General features: G+C 43.0%; 1 protein-coding gene across 1 annotated transcript in view; it reads left to right on the top strand.

Moving 5' to 3' along the window:
- LOC104150539 (semaphorin-6A) overlaps nucleotides 1-13,610 on the top strand; it is a 377,711-nt gene that overhangs the window by 166,251 nt on the left and 197,850 nt on the right. The window lies entirely within an intron of this gene.

The raw sequence follows: 13,610 nt of genomic DNA on the forward strand, positions 1-13,610 counted from the left end.
GTATATCACAGATAATTGAAAGCACTCAGTGATGTTGTTTACAGTGCTATACTCTTCATAGTTGCTCTAGTGCTGTGGTGTACTTGAGACGGCCCAAATATAATGGAAGATGCAGAATGTGTTTGACAAGACTTACGTAGCCCAATGAGTTTTCAACAAATATGCATGCTAACTTAAAAAAAAAAAAAAGCTGCAGTTCAGGGTTCATTAGCATTTGTCATCTGGAGATACTCGAACAGTTTTAACGACGTGATCATTTGTTGAATATACATAGAAGCTGACTCTTTAAAATAGGTACGTATGCGTATCAGTCGCAGCTAGAGAAAGATACTTGGGAAGTTCTACTTGGACGAAAATGGAAAGAAGTACCACGTTAGTGGCGCTAATCAACGCCTTTAGAAGAGTCAGCATTAAATATCAGTTCAAATCATGATAGCACAACAAAATTTGTAATACGAACAAAAACGTAAAAATTAACTGAAAGCCATTTAGAGTCTCTCTTTAGAAAATTCCGTGTCTGAGGCTTCCCTTGGCTCTGCCTTCTTGATGAAAAGATCTGTCATTAGATCAGAAGAACCTTCCACAAGCAGTTCTTTCAGGCTAGAAGCACTTTTTCTTTCTTTTCTTTTTTTTCTTCTTTTTTTTTTCTTTTTTTCCTTCTTTTCTCCCCTCCCCCCCCCAAACAAAATCTGTGAAAGAAATCTTGAGAAAGCAGAGATTGAGTGCAAAAACCTCTCAAAGCAGCTAAAGTGTTTTCAGGGTGTAGTTGGTAGATCCATGACAGTCTGTGAGTACTCCGAAGGGATTCACCAAGTAGAAGCAAGTTGTCCCCATGTGAAGTCTTCTGTAATCATAAAGAAAGTCCCCTGAGTCTTGCCTTTCTCCTGCTCTTCTGAATTGCTGTAGGAGCTCCTGAATTTTTTAAGAAAATCCTAGCGGCACCGACTATTTATGGACGCCGTCATCTCCCAAAAGCCCTTGCTCACATTTTTCTGAACATTTCTGGAGACAGAGGGCTTGTCTGTTGTTGTATTTCTTATTAGCGTTCTCTCTTTTTTTTCTTTGAATGCATGTCACCTTGAAAATTAACCATAGCTTTGCCAGATTGCTGACCTCTGACATTTTCTCCTCCTTTAGTAACCACATTTTAGGACTGCAAGGAAGGAACACAGATAGCAGTTGCAAAATTGAGACCTTCACCAAATAGCTTCTAGGTCTGTTAAGTGAGAGGAAGTATCCTTGATATACATAAAACCCATGATAATGTTTTAGCTGAAAACAAGTTGTCACCTGGAGATTATATACAAGCAAAATAAAAGACCATTGTTAGTGCCTGAATGTCAGTTTCTCCAGTGCTTCCCCAAAATAAGTAAGAAGAATGACTGGATGCAAAATCTATTTCCAGAAAATGACAGTTCTATTGTCAGTGTCACAGCTAAGGTGGCACCACTGCAAATTAGCCAGTGACAGTGGACCGACCGAAGCTTGAACTGCATTCAGAACTCCTTGTCCAATTCTACTGAAAACAAAAAAGTTCTGTGACGTGGCCAAATCAGTAGCATCTTGATGCTTCTTCTCATGATCACATATTTATATGCATATTCGTGTTCCGCCCAAGTAATAATGAAGATGAAATCTCAGCATAAACTAGACAGAGGACAAATAGCGTTACTGAAACAGCTTGCTCACTTTATGTCATAAACTGATCTCAGCTAAGTCAGTAAAACTCACTGATAAAAATTGCATTTATGCAGAATGTTGCCTTTAAATTTTTGCACACCGGGCTGTTTAACTATTTTTATCGTCAGCAAGCTTAAAATTGCCACGTAGCAATACATGTGTACAAAATTTCAAAAGGGGCTTGAATGCCTGTATGGCAAATCTGTAGAGGTCTGCAAATCAGCCCTTCCTCACAGACTGCCAAGGGCTTCCACTTGCATCGAATGTTGCCCAATCAGAAATATTCAGCTGCTTTACATGGGAAGTCACAAAGACTAAAAGTCACTGAACCAGATTTACCTCTAAGTGAACACAACTGGAGGAATATTATAAAGCGGACAAGACTTAAGTTCTGTAGTACTGCATTCAAAAGAAGTTTCAGTCAAACACACACTTGAGTGAAGTCTTTATTAGGATGCCGGAACCCTAAAATTACAGGAGTTTCTGAACATCTCGTGGGAACGGCTGAAGCCCAGAGCAGCCTCATGTCACTGGGACACTGGCCCTGCTTTGGGCAGCAGGCTTGACCTCCAGAGACCCCTCCAACTTAAGTTGTCCTGGGACATTGCATCTCTGTGGCCTCAAGCAATGCATTTTTGCTGTGAAACCAGCCCTCTAGTTTCTAAACTCCTGATGGATCATCATAATTTCCTGGGCAGTACTATGCAGGTAACAGCAACTCTCAGACCTGATGACCCTACGTCAAAACCATATTATCTCTGTTGAAGATACTAGGAGTCTGATAAAACTTTAATAAGACTATTTTGACTCCACCTAGTTTAGAATAATGCCCCAGGAAATGCCAAATGCAAAAGAAGTCTCCAAATGACAGTCCACCCACAGGTAGCTTGGTAAACAAGCCGCTTAACCTGGGGAAACTGTTTTAAGTCTTTTATGAGTAGAGCTTTAACCTGAGTCTCCAAATGTTTCCCCAGGTGCTCATCATTCAAGTTTGTGTGTACTTTGATACACTGATGGCTGTAAGAGGTTAAGCAAATGAGTAAATACTAATAGGATAAAAATATTGCCGAAATACAAGATGCAATTACAAGATATCGCTTTTAAATCACAAGCATTCAACATCTCGAGAACAAAATCTATTAAAATTGAGATTCTTCTCAGCTTTTTTATTTTTCTTTCATCAAAGAACATTAATTTCAACGGCATAGTTTAGGATGCAATATTGGAAGAATTTTTTACATCCTGCCCTACACATGAATAGAGTGCCCTTTCTCTCTTTTTCGAGCGCACACATGTTTCTATGCTAACTGGAACACTTAAAATGTAATGGAAACTATTAATATAGCATATTATTATAAACTGGTTACAAAATGGCTTAAGCTGCGGCCTTAGCAGACCCCCAGCGTTGTCAAAACTTCCTTTCCCTTTCTACTTCTGGCTGCTGTAGCTTTCTACAGTTTATACTGTGCTAGTCAGTTGGTCTGTATAACTTGATAAATCTTATGATGACCATCAAAATATTGTTTTTGTAGCTTTTGTTTTGGCCGATAAAAATCTAAAGAAGTACAGCTGATGTCTTTCTCCAGAAATATTTTCACTGTGATCTTATAGTTTGGTTTAGCTTCAGTTAATGTAAATATCCATGAACTCGAGCTTTTAGCTAATTTCTCATTAAATTAAAGTGGCCTGAGTCAATTTCCAACGCATACATCAAACACCACAACTTTTTCAGCATCTTTTTTTATTTAGCAGTCTCCGCTACCGTCCCTCGGGTAAAATCCATCCTTTTGCCGAAGTCTGGCAGCTGCTGAGCGAAAGGGGAGCAGCCAGAGCCGGCGTCAGCCTCGGGAAGCTGTTGTGGGTCGCAGAGAGCTCTGGAGAGAGCACTGAGGCTCTGCACAGCTGGCACCTCTGCTCCACACCTCTTTCCACCACTGTTTGAGGGCAGGAGAGCATCCTGCTATAGGAGCAAGGCACCCCATGGCCCTGCTGAGCTGGCTGCCCCGAACCAGGCGCTGGGCTGAAACAGATAGGAGGGGCACAAACTCGTGTCTGGGCCTGGAAACGTATTTTGTCCTTCCTGCAGAGCGGCAAACTGGAATTTTTGCCCACGCTGCTGAGAGGAGCTGAACCAGCACTGCCTGTACTCTGTACTAGGACAGGTATTCCCTGCACTGGTTGGGGCAGCGCCAGCTAGCAGCAGCTGCAGTAAGAGTTACATGGGCTTACGCTCCAAAAAAGTTCTTGAGAGGGAGGGATTTGCTCTCCCCATTCATAATGTTTGCTCAGTCAGAAGCCCGTAATGGTTTGATGATTTTTTGTATGAGCAAAAGCTTCCTAACAAAAGGTACTTGAAAATCACCCTCATGGCAATGGCTTAACTTAGATCTGGGTAACTGAGGTCAACATTTGGTTATACTCTGTCCTCATGTGCCGGGAACGTGTGTGGAGCAGCTACCTAAATGCTGCTCACCTCTGCAGTGGCGGTTGCTGTTCATAGTCTCAGACCTGGAGGTGGTCTACTGTTTCACGTTGCAGGAAACAGTAGCAAGAGGTTTCTCAGATGTTTCTGCATGGGAAAGCTGTTCCTGTTTTGAACTCTTTTATGTTCAAAGATCTGATTTAAGTTAAGGTTTAAACTGTGCAGACCCTGCTATTTCAGATGGCATCAGCTTGCAATGAGCAACTTAAACGTTTCTTCTTTTTCAGCTGCCCTATTTGTGAGCTATGGTGAGGCCGTGCTAGTGGCCTCACCAAAAATAGAAAGAGTAGAATAAGAAAGTGATGGGAAAGGCAGGCGGTACTGCAGAAGACCAAAGTAATTTTAACACATGGGGCCTGATTTTGTGAGGTGATGTCCTCTGGGAAGGTCTGTATTCCCCAGCTCTCACTGTCTACAGGACTGAGCCTATAATCTCCCATCCTGGCTGTTCATCAGTAAAGCAGTGTGATATTAGGACTTTGTTATTTGTTAAAGCATTACTATTGTAACACTTTATTAAGATTTCAGACTGTTCCATCTCACAGAAGGAGATTTCTTTCAGCCAGAAAATATGCACAATGTCACATGTAGGAAAACGCTAGCAGAGTTCAAATAAGGGACAATATGAAGTCTATTTTCTTTCTTCTGTCTGCTTTTTCTACTTTGTCTCTACTGTTTTGCCCTCCTCCTTTTTGCCCAAAAACTGTAGATCCTCTCAGCTGTTTGTTATTTTTTGATTTTGTGTACCTGCTTTAAAATCTCTTTACGAGTCCTCCCACTTCCTCTCTCTTTTCTAAGATAGATGTTATTTTCCTCTCTGAAACTTCCTTTCTGTTAAGCTCTCCTCCTTCTTTCCCTCTGTTTTCCTTTCATTATTTATTCCTCCCCTGTCGTCTGTTTGCTTTTACTTGTGTAGGAGATGAGGAAGGGGGAGGACTACATTGTCCACATCTTCCCGGGTTGGGGGGAGAGGGTCTGTGGTGGGGTCAGGAGGTACTGTCCCACATTCAGAGGGAAGGGAAGGGATTGTCAGCCTTGCCACGCAGGCGTCCAGGGACCCTTCCCTTGTACGCAGGCGAAGGATTTTTCCTCCCGTACTCGCCGATCACCACCGAGAGTCCCCACACGCAGTCCCCAGAGAGAGGCATTTGGGCCATATCTCTCTTGAAACTTCAGCTGCTCCAATCAAGGGTAATTGGAGTAACATGTGATACAACTCCTGCATCCTCTTCCCGTAATATAAAAAACCTGTGCAATCCATAAACATAAAACACCAGTATAAAAATGAGCTGCAGCCTAAATGCTGGCATTCCTGGCTCCTGTCAGCCCCTTGCTGCTGGTTGTTTGCAGGATTGTGTGGAGGGGCTTGCTGTATCGCGGCTGTCCAAGCCAGCAGGAGCACAACGCTTAACAACCGGGTGCCTCAACAAGATAAGTACTTCTGCTACTTTAACTCCTTTTCCTCTTCAAAAGCTGGTGTGTGTGCGCCAAGCGTTGGATTCCAGTGCTGTGCTTCTCCCATCATTTTTTTGCATTTCATTCAGCCTTTTTTGCAGATTGTTGCTAGAGTGCAAAGACAGTAGAAGGCCGTGCTTGCAGAGATCAAACTTCCCATTGTTCTTGGAAGAAGAGATTGTATTTGAGTACTGAGATTAGCATAAGAATTAGCCCTCTTCCTTGAATCAAGTCAGTCAGCTATTTTCAGCTCAGTGTAGCAGTCTTCGATTTTTTAGTTGTAACTATGGCAATAAGATGAGATGGTACTCAGTAAAATTCATTTTACAAATTAGCATGGGAGGGTGCCCATGACTCTGATAGAAGGAGCAATGTAAAAACATTGTGGAATGAGGTTGAAATTCAATCAGAACTCAGAATATTCCTCAAAATAATGATTCTCAAATCCATCCAGCACCATCTGGTAGTTTGTGAATGATTTACAGTTAGCCACAATAAATGTGATGGGATCAATGTGCCTGATGGGGGCTGTATTTCTTACTCAATCCCATTTTGAAAAGACATTTTAACCCCATTTTGGGTATGTGCTGAATTCTTTGATCTGGAACTTTTATAACTGTAGCAGGCAAATCAATTTTGAGCGCTTTCATTACAGTACACATCTACCAAGCTCATTATGGTCTGAGGAGAGAAAAAAAAAAAAGGCCAAAAAAACCAAAAAGTTTTGCTCCAGGCCTCAGGCCATGTTATAATGAGGATAAGAACGAGCAGTGGTAGGCAGTGTGCGGAGTGCTGCCTCTCTACCCTTCTGCTGCATGGTACGATCCTGTCAGTTTAACAGGATGGCAGACCTTAACTTGCACATGCAGAAGATGACTTCCTCAAGTTTTTGCATCATTTGTAATAAATCTTGGTTTTGAGGATATCTCACTACTAATGAGCCTCCTGTCTGTACCTGGCCTTTACTGTTCTTAATGATATATGCAAACAGAGTTAGAGGGAAAAGAATTTTAGATGCATATTTTTCAGATGTTTAATGAATTTTTTTTATTATTTGCATTTTCCCAAGGAAGCTATTACCTTAACAAGAAAAGTTTTGCAAAAATAGTTTGTTTTTTAAAAAAATATGCAACGAACTCATTCTGTCATTGATATGCTGCTCAGGAAAATTCCAAATTTCCAAAAAGCAAATGAAATCTTTATTTTTTTCTTGTTTTAAAAACAGTCTTTCAGAAGCTTTCCTTGGATGTAGGTAGGTATATTAGAAAGCTCTCTGTAATCAACCCTGCAGCCTTGCACAGGAAGACAGCAGGATTGCACAAAATTCCATCTCCCGACACAATTTTAGCTTCAAATGATGCCCTTCAGTATTGCAGGAGGCATATAATAGCCCTCTGTACAGAAGTGAATTGTCTTTAGTAACAAACTCGGGGAACAAATGTTTTAACTGCCTAAAGAGATAAGAAAGGAACTTTGCCTTCCTAAGTAACGCCCAGTAGTCCTGATTCGCAGGCTGACTGGGTCGTCCTAGCAAACTGCGTGGGCAGCTTCGGAGATGCAGCTCTCACCCTGGCACTTGGTGAGGCAGGGAATGACAGGTTAGGTAGTCACAGGACTCTTATTTTGGTCTTGGAAGGTCGTTCCCGGGTACCTCTCTCTTTCAGTGCTCAGTCCTGAAGTAGCAAGGATCTTAGCAAGGGCTCCAAGCACCTTCCAAGATGAAGCTGTTATTTCCTGCCTGGCTACTGTGGGCATTCCCAAAGTAAATGATTGTGCCACTGCGTTGACTTTGTGTTTGTTTTCCCCCAATGCCTTCCTGTGAAGTTATTTAATTGCAAATCCTCATTGAAAGCCAGGAACAGGAACATTACTTCAGTGGACACATCATGCATTATCCAAATAGCTTGTATTTCTTCTCAGGTTGAAACACTAACTATTGGGGGGTGGAAATTTACTTGCTCTCACTATTGGTTATCTGAATAATTGTTTGCTGTTCTAAATGAAAATAAATGGATGTTTGCATTTAAATAATCATAACCCATTTTCTTGCCAGCAAAACATATTTGAATGGGTGGTATATCAAGCATAGTTATGCAGTGGCTCAGAAATGACTGTGCCTTTTTAAATGGTTTACTGTGCAGCAGGATGAAACAGATTTTTAGCAGCATAGGCGAGAGCTAGCAGTCACAGTTTCAAACCCACCATGCTTGCGCAGGACAGGATTCAGCAGTGTGGTCAGTGCTCTGTAAATCTCTGAAATGGGTCACAAATTCATCTTACACAGGGTATGTGCTATAACCAGGGGGTATGGCGCGATGTGACTGCAGTGCGCATACCAGATTACTAGAATCGGTGTAATACTGAGTTCTTGGTGCAGAGAGTTGAAACAAAATAAAGCAGTGGGAAACCTGAAACCAATTACTGTAATTTAGCAGGTGACATGGCGTCAGTCCTGATCTCAAATGCAAGAAGTGAAGGGATCAGGTAGATCAGCCATGGCCCTTTCCTTCCCACTTAGGAGGAGCACCAGTGTAGAGCACGGTTCACCAGACAGGAAGGTAAGGCAGAAGAAGTGGAACCAGAGTGCTAATGCATGGCACAGTGAGTTCAAATGAACTCTAGGCATTTACCAGCAAATACCAGATAGTTGCCATAGCTTTAGATCATGCCATTTAGAAGAAATACATGTAAGCTAGCTGGGATCGTTATAAGGAGCTTTTCAAGGATCCCCAGAAGGAATACCTACTGACTGATGCTTATGCAGTGGAGAGATTTGCCTTGATCTAGCACCCTTGGGTTTCAGCCCTAAATCTCCTGCCTTATTCAGGAGCCAGAGGTGCTGCTCCTATGCACTTCTGGGCCTCCGTTTCATCGGTAGTGCACCTCCATGAAGCATCTTTTCTGATAGTAGTACCCAACAAATCTCTGCTCTTGACTTCACTAAGTGTTGAAGCAAGCAGCGGTGGCCAGCCTCAAGTTGTCCTTCTTCCCTGGCACAGCAGACGTGCCCTGTGTTGGTTCTTGTTGTGAGCTGAGTGCATGTGTGTCCTGGTGGTGGGACATGGCTGACTGTCTAGGCGAGAGTCGCATGACCTGCATACCCTGAGAAAGCAGTGCAGCTCTGCCATCCGTTGTGCTTCTGCTTTTCTGGCTCATGGGGGAGTTTGCACAGTGAGAGCTGTGTGTGGTTTCTCAGAGCGTGATTGTAGTCCAGAAGCCTACACGGCCCTCACCTCACACAGCCTGGTGGTGGTTTCAAGAAGATAACACAAGGGTGCAGAAACAGCTTGTTCTGCCCATCTTGGGAAAAGTTGCCGGTTACATTTATAAATGAAGGGGAAAGAGGCTGCCTTTAAAAAGGAACTAGCTTTCAGGCACTAAACTGACCAGCGGATGTACTTAATACCTCCCTCCCTCTCCTGTCTTTCTAAGCCACTCAAGTGTTCCCAGCCGGGCTGGACGTGCAGTGACCCAGGCGGTTGGGTGTATGCGTGGCCTTTGCCATTGCTGCCCTCTTCTCTGCTTTTAATTTGTGAATGCGCTACCTGTGTTTCACAAGGCCTACCTCTGATTGAGGGAGATGGCTAAGTGTAACAGGAGCCTGTGGATAAGGTTTACTCCCCTGTTGTCCTCCACAGACTGAGAACAATGCGGAAAATGAGTCATTGCTTAGCTGACAATGTAGTAGATAGAAGCAGCTGATATTTATCTCTGATGAAGAAGGCATCACTATAGTTCTTTTTACCTGAGCAACTTAAAACCCTTTTCCTTAATCTGAGAGAAAGGAAGCTCTGCTATTTTACTGAGTGAAGGGTATTTTTAGAGCTACTGAATACGGCAGGATCAGAATTTCCACCTGTCTTTGAAAGGGGCACTGGAGCCTTCCTGTTCTTGTGGACTAGATTTCTTTGTCTCGTTAGAGCCAGTCCAGCCTACTCCTTATCCAGTTCTTGTGCAACAGAAGAAATACATGTTTGGAGGAGGTGCTGATGTGCGTGGTGCAAACAATTCCTAACTTCTTGTGCAAGGAGCCAACCTTTAACTCCTACATGCTTGTGCCTGCAGTGCAGTCATGAGTGAAACGAAGTACCAAAGCTGTCATCTGCTGAAAGATTCTGTGTAACATTACTTTTTGGATTTGTGACGAACTGAGATGCCAAGGTGCAGAGCGCAGTAAATGCGTAGAAGGAAAGAGGCAGTAATTCTGCTAAGTGTTTTGGGGTTATGCGATGCATATAGATACTTTTATGAGTTTTACTTAAGCTATGAAGAGAATTACTCAATGTGCCCACTATTTTAGGGTTTACACAGAGTCAGTATTGAGCATCACCGTGGGTTTCTCGGTGCACAGTGGAACATTGAACTGAAGCAGCCAGATCCAGTGTCTTTTTTGATACAGCTGAAGTCGTTAGCTTTATCACAAAATTACAGGCTGATTGTATGTGAGTGTGTGTATATAAATATCTATATACATTTCTTTCCTTCCTGCGTTCTCATTCACCAGGCTTCTGAGGAAATCTGACTTTAGCTCAGCAGAGGTTTGCTCTGCTTTTGCTTTAAAGTTTTATGGAAGTGATTTTCAATTGGTGAGCAGGAAGAGGATACCCTTGTGGTCAACTCTGAGCAGCAGCAAGGGGCTCTGCTTGGAGCCTTCCTGGCTTCTTCCCTAAAATTCAGAACAAACCCTCCACTGAGGATGGAGAAGGGTGGGGGGGAAAGAAAAGAGGTATTTTCTGACAAAGGGCTGGAAGGAGGGAAAGTGCACAAGGAAGCGTTGTGGGGAATCCACTGCTTGTTTTTCTTTGCAGTTTTTTTCTCTCCCTATTGACATTATCGCTACTATATCCTTCAACCATTTGCTGATTGTGACACTGCCACTATTGTGACTCACTTTTGGCTTCTTATTGCCTCGTTGTTGTTACCCATGGGGGGGACAGTGGCTGGCAATCTTTGCCCCAGCCGCCCTCTGGGAGCCTGTAGGGTGGCGTACTTGGGGACAGAAAGCAGGATCCGTCCTGACACCAGCACCGTGAGGCTCTCGGCTATCACAGATCACTGCTGTTATTCCAGCAGGTCCTGTAGGAGTTCCCGAATCCCTGCACAGTAGCAGCGGCCTGTTGTCTGAATACATATCATAGTGCGGGCAATTCCCGCAGGAGATGCGGTAGTTTACTGTAAATATTTCCCCATTCAGTCTTGGCTTGTTCTTTCTGGACTACTGCTCTTTGCTGCCGTGTGGTCGTGCCGTGCCCTTTCCTGATCCCAATCACACTACCCCCAGCTAGGATTCTCCAGCCTGTTTGCTTGCCAAATCAACAGGAAGGCTGACACTTAATTTACAGGTATCTGCATTTGCTGACTTGCCCTGTTAAGCATGTTGACCGGCTGCTTTACTAATTGCGAGCGCAAGAAAGCGAGAAAGAGACAGCGAGAGAAGCGAGCAAGCACAAGGTGACAAAATGCAGGCGCAGATTATCTTGAAACTTGTGGTGACCTGGTATCTCTGAAATTTGTGTTTGATAGAAATGGGCCGATGGGTTCAGAGTTACTAGTGGGGAGATGGCAGATGCAAGGTGAGCAAGCAGGCAGCGTGGTGACAGAGGCCTTGTTTCCTTGTTGAAACCTGCAGGGAACAAAATGACCTCAAAAAAAACTAGCCATGGAGATTTTGACATAGCAAGCTCTTGCCTTTTGTGTGCTACTTCAGAAACGCAATCCGTCGCTGCTTGCGAGGTCCACGTGCCGCCTGTGTCCTACGTAAGGCTTGTGTGAGGATTAAGCGAAACTCGGGACAGAGGGATTTCTATTATTTATGCTCTCTGCTCAGGGGAACGTTTCAATCTACCTGGGCATCACGTGGTACCGGGCTGAACACACAGAACGTTCCTCACTGGAAGCAGGAGCGAACTGCAGATACGGAGATGAGTTTTCATAGAGCTTGACAAGGTTCGGCTGCATGCTGCTGCTTTAGTCTTTTTCTAATTGCCATAAAAAGGATCCCCATAGAAAGGATGGGGTTGATGGAGCAATGTGTCTTACCAGAGTGTGCCTGGTCTACCTGGCAATGGGTGTTAGACTGCTAGAGAAGGGGATCGTTTTCTCAAAGAGGCACTCGGCTCAAAAATGCCAACCAACTTAGAAAAATAATTCTTTCAGTGGCTTTATGTTGGCTTCTGTGTGCTGCTGAAGGAGACGGATAATATATTTTATTATAGGAGTTCTGACAGAGAAGTGTCATGCTGTTTTTAAATATTGCAGTTCAGACATCATCTGAATGGAATGTATTTTGGTTTTGGTGAATAAAATATAATGATAGCTGAAGTGAAAGACAAAAATTTAAGCCTTCTAATCTTATCAAAAGCAAAAACATTTCTGAGCCAAAGTGTACCCATTTGAATCATTTTGTTATCCTGATTTATTGAATGACTTCTCTCATCTGAAATCTCTAATGACATTAAAAATTCACTGATGTATTCATAAATCATTTGAGTTTTGCAGAAAAGACTTGGCTTTCATTTGTTTGGGACACACTGGGGCCGCATTTCTCTAGGCGGCCTCCCAGGGAAACAAGACTGAAAGTCTTCAGAGACCATCCCGTCTTTACCAGTGAACGTCCTGAGCGGAGCTTGTGACCCATGGTGCCATCTAACAATAATCTGCCTGAAGGAGATGCTCCAGATGGGCACGGCTCACAGCTTCTCCCCGCCCCCCCCCCCCCGGAAAATGCGAGCTAAGCGGCAGCCTCAGAGACACCAAATACGATAAAAGACGATTGGTTAGAGAGGATGTGGAGATACTGTGGTAAACATCAGGCCAATTTAGATAGATCGACCATGTATCAGTAGCTGACTGCATGCTTAGCTGTTTTCATTGACAACAAAGAGATTTTTAGCTACAGAGATGGTCAAAGTGTAAATTAATGCAGTTGTCATTTAAGTGAAGTTAGGCATGTATGCATGACACTTGGCTACTGGAAGTGAAGTGTTCATGGCAAGATGCTGATTAGCTCTTGCCTTGCTTTTCGTTGAAAGCGCATACAAAATGCTTCTGTTAACATGAGTAGAGATCTTGCATTTTTTATGTTATGCACAGACTTGGACACATTTCATGCAGATATAAATGACTATGCATGGTGGAGAAGAATCAAGCTAACTCCCTATGTAGTTATTCACAGAAAAGACTATTTCCTACCTGTTTTTCTTGAGAAAGATTGATGCGTGAAATTGTAAGGAGAAATAGTCCGCTAGCTAAGCCTTTTTCACCCTTCCTCATTCATCGCTCTGAAGAATTTCTGAGCCAGTCTGGCACAGGTTCAAAATTGTTACCTTTTATGGTGGGAACTGTATTTTTTTCTTTCTTATAACTTGCAGTGTCATCCTGGCCTCCTTAGAATGTCCCTTCTCTGCCTGAGATTACAGGCTTCGCTTAAATCCAATTTCTGGGTGTTTTTTTTTTTTCTCCTGTAAAATATATCTCCTTTCCAATGGTAATGTAACAGAAAGCACATTTTCAACGACTTTCCTTGACATGTACGCGCAGTGTTTGGCGATGGCATTCTTTTCTCGCGTTCACACAGTCATTGCAGGTAGCACACCGTCAGCGGTAATAGTACCTCCTTTCTCTGTTTTGTTTTAATATTTTGAGCCAGACTCCCATGCCTTGATTTCTTATCAGATCCAGCTGATTTAGCTTACTGAGGACAGATGAAAAACAACTAATGAACTTCCTGTACCGTTGGTTATAAAGAGCATCCAATAACAATCCTTAATGTCCACTCTCAAATTTGCTTCCTGTTCCATGACATGAAAGATTTCTTTGGAAGTGCCTTTGCCTTATCTCAGACTTCAAGCCATTTATCATTGAGAACTATGGCTTCTTCAGTCAGCCAGCCCTAATAGCCATTGGCTTAGTTACAAGCATTAGGTATATACCTTCCATCTTAAAGTGGTTGACTTAACATTCTCTAATTAGGCAGAAAGAAGAGACAATTTCT

Source organism: Struthio camelus, chromosome Z, assembly GCF_040807025.1.
Source record: "Struthio camelus isolate bStrCam1 chromosome Z, bStrCam1.hap1, whole genome shotgun sequence".
Lineage (NCBI taxonomy): Eukaryota > Metazoa > Chordata > Aves > Struthioniformes > Struthionidae > Struthio > Struthio camelus.